The sequence below is a fragment of the Gopherus flavomarginatus genome, chromosome 9 (genome assembly GCF_025201925.1).
Source record: "Gopherus flavomarginatus isolate rGopFla2 chromosome 9, rGopFla2.mat.asm, whole genome shotgun sequence".
NCBI classification, from domain to species: domain Eukaryota; kingdom Metazoa; phylum Chordata; order Testudines; family Testudinidae; genus Gopherus; species Gopherus flavomarginatus.
In genome coordinates this window covers 17,868,731-17,882,932 of record NC_066625.1, presented here as the reverse complement: position 1 = coordinate 17,882,932, position 14,202 = coordinate 17,868,731, and the positions used below count along the sequence as shown (strand labels likewise).

The 14,202-nt window shown below is 51.5% G+C and overlaps 1 protein-coding gene across 1 annotated transcript in view; it reads right to left on the bottom strand.

The window, feature by feature from the left end:
• Window positions 1-4,850: 4,850 nt before the first annotated feature.
• COQ7 (coenzyme Q7, hydroxylase) overlaps window positions 4,851-14,202 on the bottom strand; it is a 34,629-nt gene continuing 25,277 nt past the window's right edge. The window contains exon 7 of the mRNA XM_050967772.1: window positions 4,851-5,338. The gene's annotated coding sequence lies outside the window, so the exon portion shown is untranslated. The remainder of the gene's footprint in view (window positions 5,339-14,202) is intronic.

Genomic DNA, 14,202 nt, shown 5'->3' with positions numbered 1-14,202 from the left:
ATTACAAAATCCTCCACACAGTTGGCTGCCTTACTGACATCCTCAGCAGAGAAGCTAAGGTAATAGGTGTGATTACTTCACTACTCACAGAAGTGGTCCCCACAAGGGAAGTCTGAACACAAGGCCCCCAAAATCCCCTTCATGTAGCATCACTGACGAGCCGAAGCAATCTCCCCACTCACCTTGTTCCGTAAACTTTATCCCTTTACCTTCAAGCATATCTATAGCCCCTCCTCTCCAAGGAGAGGTGTCTGTCTCATAGACAACTTCTGTTGAGTTCTGATGATCAGATTGATGCCTGGACAGAATATCTTACTTGGCTTCATGCCTGGACATCTCAAAATATGGCCCTTCATTCTCCCAATATGCTAATAAGTCAATGGAACAAGCACTCCATCCATGGGTGCAGGTTTCTCTCCTGGCACAGCAGCCACTTTCCTGAGACTCACTGAGGTTCATACGTGGAAGTAGTATGTTAAGGGCTGAACTCAACAGCAACAGGATGTGACCTGGGCTGCCCTGTAGATTTGCAGCAAGGCTGGTTCTCAGAAATGAAAGGGTGCAGGAGATCCACCAACCCAAACCTGCCCAGCTGTATTTGCATTCTATGTACTTATGAAATGTCCTCCACCTACTGCTCCATTGTCCTTGATTTTGCTGGTTTTATAGTTTCTCATACACAGTATTTCCTTCCTGTTCATAACACAAGCAGCAGCACTGCATTCCACATACTAAAACTCAGGGCTTTATAGACTGCAGCTGCATTTCATTAACATTAAGGAACAAGGGACAAAGGGAGTTGAGAATCCACCCTAGATCTTCTGATTTGGTTTGATGGCTGCCACCAAGACATTTTTACAACTTTGGTGGCAGAATGCGAACCTAGGCCTTCTAACCAATCACCTCAGCCAAAGGCAGATGTCGTTTCTCTTTTGTAGAAGAAGTCACCAGGGTTCATTTTCTTTGCATCAGCTTAAGTGTCATTTTAAAAACAAAGTAAAACAATCTCAACAGAAAAGCTCAGTAGGATGAAAAAGGAAGCTATGGAACATATGCAAGAGGTTAGGCACGATGTCGCACACAGAAAATGAGGGAGAAAAAGATCGATCCTTAATGCTAGTCATGAGTTTTCACGCCTGTTTCACGTGTCTTTTTGTGCCCATGCCCTGATACCTGCTAAATGTATTGTTGATGAGATGGGCACTCTCAGCATGTGCTGTGTTTTTCACTTGTTTACACAATGGGACCCTGATGCTGATTGGGGCATCTAGACAGATGATAATAATAAAGAATTAAAACATTTGTCAAGTGCACTCGTAATTCAGTATCCCTGGAGCCTGTGCATCCCAGGATCCCCTGGCTGCAGAACTCACCTCCCAGCCGGCTGCAGAATTGCTTGCCGAGTTTGTACCCTAACATGCATTTGGCTCACTAACTTTGGGGTGAAAGGCAAGTCTAAACGCTGCCACTCCAGATAACCAAGATAACCAAGCAAAGGCCCTCTCCCCGGGGCACCATGGCAGCTGGCCTATGAAGACTCCATGAGCTTCCCAGGCTCTGCAGCTGTGGTGGAGACGTCCTGCTCTGTCCCAGCAGTGCCGGGGATTATATGCCTGCCTATGTTTTCTGCTTTTGTGGCATAGTCACAGACTCCACCGGACACAGGGATTTTGTGAGGAGCCTGATGTCTGTGGGGGTATGACATTCAGTCGGCTGGGGGAGGCTTTTAAAAAGAGGCGTGGCCTGACTTAGTTGCTTTCATCCTGGGAAAAGCTTTGTCCTTGTCAGCCAAGGAGAAGCAGAAAGCAGCAAGTGGCCCCCTGAGGCTAAAGATTTACCTGCTCCCAAACCCAGCAGTAAAAAGAGAAGGAGAGAGGCCCTGCCTAGGTCCACTGACAAAGCGGTCCCCTGTCAACAACAGCCCCCTTGGAACCAGGCGTTGAGGAAGGGGAAAGGTGCACATTCAAATTTGACCAAACCAGCCCAGTTCCATGCGTATTGGAGCTAACTGCAGTCAGCGGCGGCTCCAGGCACCAGCGCAGCAAGCGCATGCCTGGGGCAGTAAGCTGCAGGGGGCACCCCGCTGGTCCCTGCGAGGGCAGCAGTCAGGGAGCCTTCGGCGGCTTGCCTGCAGAAGGTCTGCCAGTCCTGAGGAATTCAGCAGCAATTCGGCGGTGGATATACCGAATCCGCGAGACCGGGGGACCTCCCGCAGTCTCGCCACCGAAGGCTGCCTGACTGCTGTGCTTGGGGCGGCAAAAAAGCTAGAGCCACCCCTGACGGCAATAGCTCCTGTGAGCTTGCTGCAGGCACTCACCTGCACAGCAAGGGATACCACTGAGCCCTTTTGCTGGGTATGGCTCCAAGTGCTGCTGATGTCCTTGGAGATCACTGCCTTGAATCTTATTAAGCTCTTCACCCTAGGCAAGACTGTTTGGAGAGGAGGTTTTTCAACAGCCACAATGCATTATTGCAGGTACTCTCTGCTCTAATGTGCTGTCAGATATTAACATCTATAACGTCCCAAATACAAATGGATTTCAAAATATCGAAGTGTTTCAAAGATTGTCTCCCTAAATAGAGAACTCACACTAAAATCACAGCATTAGACAAAGGGAGAGACATGGTCACAAAAGGAGCCGAATAAAGGCTGACCAATAAAAAGGTCTCCTCACAATAAGGATGGTTAGTCTAATTCACTATTTTCCCATGAGACAACAAATGAAAGGTTATACACGGTAGTTCTTACATAGTCCTTATTCAGACAATCATCAATGGAAATAATAAAATAATCAAAATAGCTAGCTCTTCTATAGAGCTTTCAACCCCTAGATCACAAAGGAGTTCAGTATCATTAGCTCCATTTTACAGATGGGAAAACTGAGGTACAGGGAGAAATGACTTGCCCAAGGTCACCTAGCAATCTGGGGCAGAGCTAGGAATAGATTCCCTGTCTCCCGAATCCCCAGTCTAGTGCTCTCTCTCACTCTCTCTCTTCTCCCTCCCTCCCCCTCTCCTCCCACTAAGCCTGGAGAAAAAACTCACCGTGAAATCCACTCCTGCACAGAGTGCCTGCATCGGTCCTATGAACCACATAAGCCCTTCAAATGTAAATCAATGTCATGTCATATCCATCAGTATAATATTTGAACAGGTTCTGGGGAGTTTTCCATTAGAGGGGACCGTGTTTGTCTTCCATGCAGACTCTCCTCTATAGATGGTTGTATCCTGACAATGGTGCACTCTGATCCATAGCTCCTCATCCTTTAGCAGGGGCTCAGGGCCACACTGGAGATGATCACATTTGAACAAATCATTTCTTGAAGCACACTCACCCAAACCCTTTTTCACACTCTGTCATTCCTTTTGTGGGTGGCTTCTCTGCACTTGTCTTTATCTGTGATCTGTTTATTCGGGTCGGTTATCTATGACCTGTCAGCGAGGCATACTTTTTGAGTTAGGAGCTGGCTGTGCATTTGTTAATGCCTGCCATGCATCAGTTTCCTCTTACACGCAGTTCTTTATTGGCACACTGTCACATTCAGCATAATGAGTGACTGATGCTTTGTGGAGCTGACTGGATCTTAATCCTCTTTCTGTTAAAGCATTTCATACTACTTTCACCTAGTCCCTGCCTGGTTTTGCTACTACATAACACAGTAGGTAGGATGACCTTTGGTGTAGTGGTCTTTATGTATTTGTTAGGTTCCTGGCGGCATAAAATCTGGCCCCATTCACTTCTAAATAGGTCTGATGAGGTTGAAATATACAATAACATGTCATGCTCATAACAGACTGTTTACTTGTTATGTTCACTTGCTCCTATAGCACAAGGAGGCAACCGGCTGGTTTAATTTAACAACAAAAACATCTGGCTAAAACATCTGTGTGCACCTGTTTCCTTGCTGATGGTAGCAGTACAGTTTTGAGCATAGGTTCAGGAGTTAAGTGATGGTGCTAAACCAGCAGGGGATCCAAACTTTGGGCTCAGTTTACCCCTTGATGTGCACAGCCCACTCTAATTGACTGTGCTGACTTAACCCACCACTTTAGCAATGTTTTAGGACCTTATTCAGCCAGACTGACCACTGGCAGCTTCTTCAGGAGTGTTGCCTGTAGTGGAAATTTTGCCTGAGTACAGACCGGAGGATTGGGCCTTTAGTTTGTATTGCAGATTTTGTAAACAGACTGTCACAAATTAAAGTAAAAATTTCTTCATGTGATAGAGAGAGAAATGAAGCCCTTAATGCTTAGTCATATCGATGGAATACTTAATACTATCACTTAATAGCTAATCAAGTCAGCCAACCCCTCTACATTCAGCCTGGGATTTTCAAAATAGCCTAAGGTCCAGATTGTGACCCAGCTAGCGTGATGCAAGAGAAGTGTAGAGGAACGCTTTCCCGGCATCACGGGTAGCTCGTAGGAGGGGAAGCAGACCCCACAAAGTTGCTATATCTCCCCTTGCGCAGGTGAGTGAGAGGGGCTAGAACTTAGAGAGGAAAGGCCAGAGCATAGGCTGCGTCCCACTACTGCACCAGCCAGGCCAGCATCCTGGTGCCAGTGTGCACCAAGGAACATATGCTGCACACAGCTCAGTTTACTCCCTCCATGGGCAGCGCAACAACATGCTCCCCTTGTTCAGGGCTTGTGCCAGAGCTAAGGTTCAGCCCTAAGGGAATGAGGTTCCCACCTGCACTGAATTTCCATTGGAGTTAGGTGCTTAATTCCCTTAAGCTCCTTTTGGAAATCCCACCTGAAATCATCATTAAATACGATTATGACATGTATTTATTTACTGGTATTGCAGTAGTGTGCAAAGACCCCAAGACAATTTGGGCCCCTGTTGTACTAGGCTCTGTACACCATAGCAAGAGAAAAACATTGCCTAAAGCATAAATTGTATGAGACGCTTCTGTAGGTTTTATAGATCAATCCACTCTTGTGCTGCTACTTAGGCCAGTGATTGGATAGAAAAATAAAATGTTTAATTCCGCTCCGATGCTATGTTTGAAGTGCTGCCAACTACAAACTTCACACGAGAAACTGCTCTTGGGTGCTGTATATTGTGTTCTGTTTAGGCCCTAAAAATCAACCCATTCACCTCATTTCTAGGTTTGAGCTCCTAAAACCTGAAGATCGTAATAGGCTAATCAATCAGTTTTCTTCTGTCTTTGTATTGTCTGCATGCAAAATTCCCATTTGTCTTCCTAAAACTACTGATCTGTTCTTCAGCAGATACTTAACATATCTAAGAAATGAACAAATGGCTGTAAATCCATCATTCCATTTCACAAATGCAGCCAGAACCCCTTGTTCACAAATGTTCATACAATACCTGAAATAAAGTCACATCATTGTTTCAGTGTTTAGCATAACTGAGTGGTTTATCTTTGAACTGTGCAAATTTGGAGCATAAAACAACGACCACACTCACTACCAAGTGCATAAAACATTAAAGAAAATGGTTCTATGTTCACTAAAATGAAGACAGGACTAAAAGACGGTTACTCACCTTTGTAACTGTTGTTCTTCGAGATGTGTTGCTCACATCCATTCCAGTTAGGTGTGCGCGCCGCGCGTGCACGTTCGTCGGAAACTTTTTACCCTAGCAACTCCAGTGGGCCGGCAGGTCGCCCCCTGGAGTGGCGCCGCCATGGCGCCCAATATATATCCCTGCCGGCCCACCCGCTCCTCAGTTCCTTCTTGCCGGCGACTCCGACAGTGGGGAAGGAGGGCGGGTGTGGAATGGATGTGAGCAACACATCTCGAAGAACAACAGTTACAAAGGTGAGTAACCGTCTTTTCTTCTTCGAGTGATTGCTCACATCCATTCCAGTTAGGTGAATCCCAAGCCATACCTAGGCGGTGGGGTCGGAGCGAGAAGTCGCGGCATGGAGCACTGCAGATCCGAAGGCCGCATCCTCTCTAGACTGCTGGACCAGGGCGTAGTGGGAAGCAAAGGTGTGGACCGATGACCAGGTCGCTGCCCGACAGATTTCCTGGATGGGCACGCGGGCGAGGAAAGCCAGCGACGACGCCTGCGCCCTGGTAGAATGCGCAGTCACACGGCCCGTAGGGACGTGGGCCAAGTCATAGCAGGTCCTGATGCAGGACGTTACCCAAGAGGATAACCTCTGGGAGGAGATAGGAAGCCCTTTCATGCGGTCCGCTACTGCCACGAAAAGCTGGGGGGATTTGCGGAAGGGCTTGGTCCTCTCCACGTAGAACGCGAGAGCCCTACGGACATCAAGCGAGTGGAGCTGCTGCTCCCTGCCTGAGGAGTGAGGTTTCGGGAAAAAAACCGGGAGGAATATCTCTTGGTTGACGTGGAAGGCTGAGACCACCTTGGGGAGAAAAGCAGGGTGTGGTCTCAGCTGCACCTTGTCCTTGTGGAAGACCGTGTATGGGGGGTCTACCACAAGAGCCCGGAGTTCCGACACCCGTCTAGCTGAGGTGATAGCTACTAGAAAGGCCGTCTTCCAAGAGAGGTAAAGCAGGGAGCAAGTAGCTAACGGCTCAAAGGGGGGCCCCATGAGTCGGGACAACACCAGGTTAAGATCCCAGGTTGGAGCAGGGGGACGGACGTTAGGGTATAAACGTTCCAGCCCTTTAAGGAATCTAGACACCGTCGGGTGGGAAAAAACAGAGTTACCATCCGCACCCGGGTGAAAGGTGGAGATAGCCGCTAGGTGGACTCGTAACGACGATATGGCCAGACCTTGCCCTTTGAGGGACCAAATGTAGTCTAAGATGTTGGCTACTGAAACTTCCATAGGGCGGAGATTTCTCTCCACGCACCAATAGGAGAAGCGCTTCCATTTGGCCAAATATGTCGCTCTTGTGGACGGCTTTCTGCTGCCCAAGAGCACTTCCCTCACCGGCGTGGAACAGCGCAGCTCAGAGCCAGTCAGCCACGCAGGAGCCACGCCGCTAGGTGCAGCGACTGCAGGTCCGGGTGACAGAGGGTCCCGTGCTCCTGGGTAATCAGGTCCGGATGAAGGGGCAGGGGAACTGGGTCGGCTATGGCCAGGTCCAGCAGCATGGGGTACCAGTGCTGTCTGGGCCACGCCGGGGCTACCATGATCACATGAGCCCTGTCCCTGCGCACCTTCAGAAGGACCCTGTGGACCAACGGGAATGGGGGAAATGCATAGTACAGGTGGGTCGACCACTGGATGAGGAAGGCATCCGCTATCGACCCGGGTTCCCTGCCCTGAAAGGAGCAGAACGCTTGGCACTTCCTGTTCCCCTTGGCCGCGAAGAGGTCCACCCGGGGATAACCCCACCTCCGGAAGATGGAGAGGGCGACGTCCGGGCGAAGGGACCACTCGTGTGACAGGAAGGATCTGCTCAATCGATCCGCCAGCGTGTTCCGTACTCCGGGGAGGAAGGAAGCCATGAGGTGAATGGAGTGGGCTACACAAAAATCCCAGAGTCGTATCGCCTCGTGGCACAGGGAGGAGGATCTGGTGCCGCCCTGCTTGTTGATATAATACATGGTCGTCGTGTTGTCGGTGAACACCGCGACACAACGACCCTGGAGCTGATGACAGAACGTTTGACAAGCAAGACGGACCGCTCTCAACTCCCGCATGTTGATGTGTAGCCGCACCTCCTCCTGGGACCACAGGCCCTGCGTCCTCAGGGCCCCTGCGTGGGCCCCCCAGCCGAGATCTGAGGCATCTGTTGTTAGGGACACCGAGGGCTGAGATGGGTGGAAGGGGAGACCCGCACACAACACTGACTGGTCCAGCCACCAGCCGAGAGAATCTAAGACCCTCTGGGGGATCGTGATTAACATATCTAGTGGCTGTCTTGTCGGCCTGTAATGACTGATGAGCCACAGCTGGAGTGGCCTCATGCGGAGCCGAGCGTAATTGGTCACGAAAGTACAGGCCGCCATGTGGCCTAACAGGGTTAGACACGTCCTCACTGACGTCAGGGGGGCTGTCTGTAGTCGTTGCACGATTGCCGACAAGGCCTGGAACCGCTGCAATGGCAGCAAGGCCCTGCCCACAGTGGCGTCCAGGACGGCCCCGATGAATTCCACCCTTTGTGTGGGGGCCAGGGTGGACTTGTCTGTGTTCACCAAGAGGCCCAGAGTGGCGAACATGTCGGTGATCACACGGACATGGCTGCAGACTTGTTGTTCCGACGTGCCCCGAATCAACCAATCGTCCAGATACGGGAACACGTGGATACGACTGTGCCGAAGCTGCGCCACAACAACTGCCATGCATTTCGTAAACACTCTCGGGGCCGTGGACAAGCCAAATGGGAGGACTGCAAATTGGTAATGCAGAGACCCCACAACGAAGCGAAGGAAACGTCTGTGGGGTGGCCAGATAGCAATGTGGAAATACGCGTCCTGCATGTCGAGGGCGGCGTACCAGTCTCCCGGATCCAGGGATGGGATAATGGTCCCCAAGGAAACCATGCGGAACTTCAACTTCACCAGGTACTTGTTGAGCTCTCGCAGGTCGAGGATGGGCCTGAGGCCTCCCTTGGCCTTGGGGATCAGAAAGTAGCGGGAATAAAACCCCTTGCCTTTCTCGTTCTCCGGCACCGCCTCTATAGCTCCTTTGCGGAGGAGCGTCTGCACCTCCTGCCGAAGGAATTGCTCGTGAGAGAGGTCCCTGAAGAGGGACGAGGAAGGGGGGCGGGGAGGAGGAAATGAAACAAACTGCAGGCGGTATCCCGACTGCACCGTGCGTAAGACCCAGCGGTCTGATGTTATTAGGGACCACGCCGGGAGGAAAAAAGAAAGGCGGTTGGAAAACGGGGGGAAAGGATCCAATGGGGAAACTGTTACTGCGCCCTCGGGCGCACCTTCAAAATGAAGGCTTGGGACCAGGCGGGGGCTTAGAGGAGCCTTGGGTTTGGCCCCCTTGGTTCCCCGAGTGCCTGCGCCTTCCGTTCCTGCCGCGGCGCCTGTTAAGGTCCTGCCGCTGGCGGAACTGGAGATACGGCCTGCGCTGTTGTTGCTGTTGCTGCGGCCGGAAGGGTCTGCGCTGCGTCACTGGAGTGTGCATCCCCAGTGACCTCATGATGACGCGGTTGTCTTTTAGATTCTTTAGTCTAGGGTCTGTCTTATCCGAAAACAGCCCTTGGCCTTCAAAAGGAAGGTCCTGTATTGTGTGCTGGAGCTCCGGCGGAAGGCCGGAAACCTGCAGCCAGGAGAGGCGACGCATTGTTACACCCGACGTGAGGGTACGGGCAGCCGAATCCGCAGCGTCCAGAGAGGCTTGCAAGGACGTGCGTGCGACCTTCTTGCCTTCCTCTAAGATGGCCGCAAACTCCTGACGAGCGTCTTGTGGCAACAGCTCCTTGAATTTGTCTGCTGCCACCCAGGAGTTAAAGGCGTATCTACTTAACAGGGCCTGTTGGTTGGAGACCCTGAGTTGCAGCGCCCCCGCCGAGTACACCTTACGGCCGAGGAGGTCCATCCGCCTAGCCTCCCTGGATTTGGGGGCTGGAGCCTCCTGACCATGACGCTCCTTATCATTGACGGATTGGACCACCAGGGAACACGGAGTCGGGTGTACGTGGAGGTACTCGTAGCCCTTAGAAGGAGCCATGTACTTCCTCTCGACGCCCTTCGCAGTGGGAGGAATGGAGGCCGGGGACTGCCAGATGGTGGTGGCGTTGGCCTGGATGGTCCGTATGAACGGCAGGGCGACCCTGGTGGGAGCGTCTGCGGAGAGGATGGTGACAATAGGGTCCTCTACCTCCGAGACCTCCTCGGCTTGTAGACTCAGGTTTTGGGCTACTCGCCGGAGGAGGTCCTGGTGCGCCCTGAGGTCCAGCGGGGGGGGGCTGTTGGAGGAGGTCCCAGCCACCGCTTCATCAGGGGAAGAAGATGAGGAGACCCCCGGCAAGAAGGTGTCTAAAGGGGGGTCTCCCTCGGCCCTCGCCTCTGCCTCAGGAGCCAAAGTGGAGTCCTGTTGCTTGGATCCTTCCTCCCCATCCGGGGAGGGAGGGGGGCGAGACAACGAGGCCTCAGGTGCCCTGCGCTCTGCAGTCGCCGGCCTAGCAGGGAGCTGTTGGGGGCCCTGGGCCTGATGATACGCCCAGGGTGTCCAGAAACCCCATTGCTGTGGGGCTGCGTCCTGCTGTGGAGGCTCGCTGAACAGCGCCGCCTGCCGGTCGGTGCCGAGCGCGTACCCACTGTCCGCCAGCGAAGACACGGACGGCTGCCTCGAGGGCCATGGCGGGGCGGACCCTGGATGGTAAGGGTCCGCGCGGGCCGGCACGGGCGATCGTCTCGGTGCCGGGGACCGGTGCCGGGAGTCGTAACGGTGCCGGGAGCGGGACCGAGTTCTGCCACGTTGCCGGGATCTGGATCGGTACCGGGCGCCGCTTCGGTGCCGGGATCGGGACCTGCCACCGGTTCGGTACCGGGAGGTCGACCGGGACCGGGACCTGCCACCAGCTCGGCGCCGGGAGGTCGACCGGTGCGGCGAACGTCTGGATCGGCTCCTGGACTCGCGGTGCCGGTAACGACGGCTGGAGTCTGACCGCGATCGTCTCGGTGTCGACCGGTGCCGCGAGTGCGACCGGTACCGCTGAGGGGAGCGGTGCCGGGACTGCGAGCGGCGGCGGGATCTGGAGCGACCCTGACGTCGGGACCTGGAGCGAGAGCGAGAGTCCCGGGACGGTGCCGACATCATAGGCTTGCCTCTGGACACAACCCGCACCGGAGGTACCGGGGGTGGTAGCTGAGTGGGCTCGGTCATGGCTATGAGGTCCCGTGCCGAGGCGAAGGTCTCTGGTGTAGATGGCACCACTATCTCGACCCCAGATGTCATGGGGGAGCTTGGCGGCACCGGACTCGACGGACCCGCCGGGCCCGGAGTCGACGGTGCCGGCGGCGCCGCGGCCGATGCTGAGGCCGGGCGCTCCACTCGGGTGTGCCTGGCCGGAGTAGTGGACTTCGACGGCCTAGGCTCTGTCCCCGGTGCCGGAGAAGGTCGGTGCCGGGGAGTCTTCTCGGTGCCGGTGCGATCCGGTGCCGGCGCCGACATCACGGCCTGCGAAGCCGCCGGGTCAAGTGCCGCCTCCAGGAGGAGAGTCCGGAGCCTTTGATCCCTCTCCTTCTTAGTCCTTGGCTTAAAAGCCTTGCAGATGCGGCACTTGTCGGATCTATGCGATTCCCCCAGGCACTTCAGGCACGCGTCGTGGGGGTCGCTCGTGGGCATAGGCTTCTTGCAGGCCGCACACTGCTTGAAGCCCGGCGAACCAGGCATGAGCCCGGTGCCGGGTGCCGGGAAGGGCTAAGCCCCCGGCGAAAAACTATTTACAACTACTTAACACTTAACTACTACTATCTAACTAACAGTCTAATTAACAACTACAATAGAGATAACGATAGAAAAACAAGGAGAGCTAGGGACGTGGAGGACAGCTATGCCGCGCTCCACAGTTCCAACGACCGACACGGCGGTAAGAAGGAACTGAGGAGCGGGTGGGCCGGCAGGGATATATATTGGGTGCCATGGCGGCGCCACTCCAGGGGGCGACCTGCCGGCCCACTGGAGTTGCTAGGGTAAAAAGTTTCCGACGAACGTGCACGCGCGGCGCGCACACCTAACTGGAATGGATGTGAGCAATCACTCGAAGAAGAATTATAATTACACTAACCATAGAACGGTTAAAGTCTCATACGTATATTTGGACAATTCAACAATGCAAACTCTTAGTCCCTCTTGAACTTTAGAATCTGTCTAGAACATGCAAGCAAACAACACAGCCATTGCAAGGTTTCATTAATAGTTATAGGTCTCTGGATTGTCTTTTGTCAAGTTATTTGAATGATTTGCTGGTCCCCGAGCGTAGCTGGATGAGCCTTTTGTTCTGTTCCATCTAGTCTGTTAAAAATGCCATGCATTTGGACAAGGTCATTCAGTGCTCAGTCCTTTGTTCATGAGGGAATTCTTCACCCTTGGGGGATTATAAGTGGCTATTTTTAAATCCAAGATACAATTTTATTGACTTAGATGGACTTTTACTTAGTTCTTGTTTGGTCTGAGTCTTGTTTCTGCATGTGTTTGCTGCTCTGGAGCAACCCAAAGGGTGCTTGCATTAAGGATGCTCAACAAAATGAAGGGAAGGCTTGACATTCAGGTGAGCATTAAAACAGCACTCAGAATTGCTTGGAGCTGCATGGCAGTGAGTAGCAAGCTGCAGCATCTAACAGGAGCATTCATCTGCCACGTGCTTTGTTCTGCTGAACATATTGCAATATGAAACTCAAAGGCTCAGACACTCAGCTGCGCCAGAGCTCCCCCAGCACAGTCTAAGGGGGAAGGTGAGAAAGGAGCATGAATGAGCAAAATCAGCTTCCAACCTTTGCTCTTCCCTGAAGCTGAGGCTTGCTGGGTTCATCATGGCTGCTCTAAATTACAGCTGGCTGCAACTGCATGTAAGGGACCTGTTATAAACATACAGCTAAGTGCTCACCTTGATTACTCTCAAGCCTCCCCAGGAAAGGGGGTAAAGGGGCTTATGGTGATAGTTGGGGGAAACAGAAACTCCAAGTGGTCCTTTCCCTGAATCTTTGTCTACCTCACTTGGTGGTGGCAGCATACTGTCCAAGGGCAAGGAAGAATTTGTGCCTTGGGAAAATTTTTAACCTAAGCTGGTAGAAATAAGCTTAAGGGGTCTTTCATGTGGGTCCCCACATTTGTACCCTAGACTTCAAAGTGGGGAGGGAACCCTAACAGGGTCATTCTACAGCCAAGGCATGTCAGAGCAGCACAGAGTGTCTGGAGCAAGTCAGGATCTGGCCCCATAAATCAGCCCAAGTTCACCCAAGATTCACTTGGCAGGTTGTTGAACCTTAGTCAGCCTTTCACCAAAACCTGGGCTGTTTTGAGTCTGTAATGAAATCTGAAAACAGGCCAGGTCTCTGCGTGCGTGCTGGCCAGATCTAGATTGAATGACTCCAGTTGAAATCTGCACTGGGACTTCTATCAGTGTCAGAGTGATTGATGGTGTGACTACACCAGGCCCAGTTCTGCCCTGACTAGCATCCCATTCAAACCCATTGGTTCAAACAGGATCGCATGGGGTATAACTCTGGGCACAAAGTGGCCTTTTTATTATGTGCTGGACTGCTGTCCATATAGGCAGTTACCCTGTGGTGAAGTCAAAGGGAACCATCCACTTGGATCAAAGGTTTGTGAAATAGTACTGTCAGTCATAATCTGTCATTGATTGCACATGGCTCTGCGTACAGTGCCATGTAACGTCATAGACTGCCTTTGTTTCTGTATAGATTCACATATAATCCATCATCAACTGAACGTGATCTAGTCATATGTAATCTGTCATTGATTGCCCATGGCGCTGTGTACCTTCACGTGCAATCTGTCGTAGATTGCACATGGAGTCCAACAGTTCTTACACAGTAATCTTTAACACTACACTTTGATTTAAATAAAAAGTATATTATGCAGCTGTGGTAGAGATATATGGCATTATTTAAGAGGCACACACATCCAAATGATTAGTATAGATCCTTTCATCCATTTATATGTGAAAAAATCAATTGCTGCAATAACACCTGCACTAATAATTCATTCTGTTCAGTAGAAGTCTTTAAAGTGGTTATGGAAAGAATAAAAGAACACAACCCAATATAATATCATTACAGCTGTACATGTCCGTCAACATAATTATGTTTGTTTCCCTCAGAAGCTACAGAGCACCTTCTACAGTAAAGCAAATGATTCTTGAAGCCAAGGAAAGCAAAGGAATATGAATTCCTTACAAAACTGCACTCAACAGATGCCTGGCAAAGTAAAAAAGAAACAGAACACATCAATGTTCCTTAGGACAACTCAAATCAAACAGCTGGAAAGCAGAGACAGTTCTAAACATTTCTGCAATGCCAATGTCTCTGCATTTTAACCAGAGGTGAGCACAAGCTGCAAAATTTGGATCCAGGTCCAAAAGTTTCCAAAAGATTAAAGGGATTTGGATCCAGAGTGTTGTTCAGCTCATCTCTAACAGTTATCAAAAGAAAACAAGCCAACATGTGTCAATCACTTCACTGAAGGCCATTAATGGAGATACGTCCTGGCATATTAACTATATTAACACATTTTCAATTCAGATTGTTTGAATGGTAAATTACCGTATACTGCATATAAGTCTGACACTGGTGAATAAGATCTTAAACATCAGGTAATTCATGAG